Here is a 2,110-nt window from a genome sequence, read left to right as displayed (position 1 = left end):
GGGGGCTCATGCCACAGGCTTTTCTATCAAATTTCCTTGCACAATTTCACTGATCTCATAATTATCTAAAGAAAAGAGATTCTTTTCTCTATAGGTGCTGAGTTTTTTAAGTCAGAAGGAGACAAATTATTTTATTTCGTGTACCAGGTCTTCTAAACATCATCAGCGGGGTACCGATCTTTTGTTAACTAGTTCCTTTCAAACTACATGCAGAAATTACGGTAATTAGAATTAGAAATATGTGTATAGCTAAATAGATGCTTGTTAGAATTAAAGTATGTCTGTTTGCTGTGCAAGCTGAAGAGACTGTCGACTGAGCCCAGCCAATTGCTTTCCAGCCTAAGAAGACTGGTTAGCCGTTACCAAAACCCAGGCATGCAGAAAAGGAGGATTCTTTCCATATTTGGCAGATAAACTAGTTAGTTCATATTTCTTTTACTCAGCTTAGTTTGTGCAGCTCTGAAGTACAAACCCAGTCCTACCTCTCTCCCCGTTTTCTGTCTCTTATTTTGGGGCGGGGTGGAGTTCCAAGGACTCATGGACAACAAAAAGCAAAACCTCTTCTCCCTCTCAGTCCTTCCCCACAGACAGAAAATTTACAGCTGAAAAAGACTCTCTTTTTGCACATTTTGAGGATCAAATGGGGCAGATGTAATATAACTTTGAAAATTAAGCTGTGTGCTTTAAGTTTTCTTAACCAGCTGCATCTCTGTCACAGAGAAATGAGAACTAAACTTCCACAGAAGAATGCCCCTCTCTTTCTCTTTTGCTTCAATCTCCTGTCCATTTCATAGCTGAGATATTTATAGCTTCCCCACATATACTGCCAGCATGGAAGGACCCATTTTATCTTTAAAAATTGATTTAAAAATGTGTAAGTCACTTATGAGTTACCAGCGCTTTTTTAGAACAATTATATGTGAAATATTTATAGTGCCTCAGCAGCTAATGTAGGTAACCTGGAATTTACAACCAAAGTTATAAAAGTACAGAAGAGAATTCTAACGAGGTTCCCCTGAGAAATCAGGGGAGATGAGGATCCAGTGTACTGTAGCTGGTCAGGTCACCGTACATCGCCAATCAGTCCTGGTAGAATGATGGTGGTGGTGTCGCTAATTGAAATTAAAACGCAGAGAAGACAGTTTACCAGCAGGGAAAACCAGAACAGGATGCATGATCTTGGTCTCTTGGTTATTTGCCTGTATATATTTGGTGATTAATGAATGAAATGGGTCTCATCTTGCCGCCTCCTGTTTTGCAGTCCTGTTCCTAACGCAGTATTTCATAAAAGTTAAAAGATCCGCCGCTGCTGCTAAAAGAAATCAGCAGCTCCACTGTCTGAGCCCACCGAGTCCCTGGAGATTGCCCTTCAGCTAAAGACCGGGACATGTTTTCAAAGTAGTGCAGAGAAAGTTTGCAGTGCTGTGCTCTGCCTCTTCCCTGCACAGACGGGAGAGCCTGGTCTCCGGGGCTGTCAGTCTGGCACTATTAACGCAATAAATTCCCTCTTTAGGGGGAGAGAAAAAATAGTGCATAGTGATATTGAACAATCCTTTACAGAAAAATATTGTGGGATGTTTCCTCCAGTGCCACGTATATAAGCACAGTGTCTCCTTGGGATAAGCATCACTATGGATTACTGTATGTTTCATAATTACAAAACCTCTTCCAGCAGCAGTAAGATGCTTGCACGAGGGACTTCAATTGTCCTTTAGACAGTAAAATTGCATAGAAAGATACTCCACATTAAGGTGATGAATGTTAATGTGCCCTGAAGAGGAAGAGCATTTCTGTGAGCAGTTTAGTCATTTTCACCACAGATTGATTCCATCATTTTTTATTCAGTATTTTGATGGCCTGTTGGAATCAATAATGCTGCAGCCTTACTGGCTGGAATGGCAGGTTTCATAGAATTAGAAAACTTCAGAGTAAAACTGCCTAGAAGGATACCATGTAGAGGATATAATTAGGCTTTGAGGGCCTGAATCAGTGGAATCAATGGAATTTCCATTGATAAATCAACTTGTGATAGGGCCCCTAATGCATCTTATATGATAATGGCACCTTTCTCCAGATAATTTTATGGTAGAGTTAGAAAAACATTAGGGAA

This window comes from Fulmarus glacialis, unplaced genomic scaffold, assembly GCF_000690835.1.
Source record: "Fulmarus glacialis isolate BGI_N327 unplaced genomic scaffold, ASM69083v1 scaffold11613, whole genome shotgun sequence".
Classification (NCBI taxonomy): Eukaryota; Metazoa; Chordata; class Aves; order Procellariiformes; family Procellariidae; genus Fulmarus; species Fulmarus glacialis.
Note: the sequence above shows the minus strand (reverse complement) of the source record.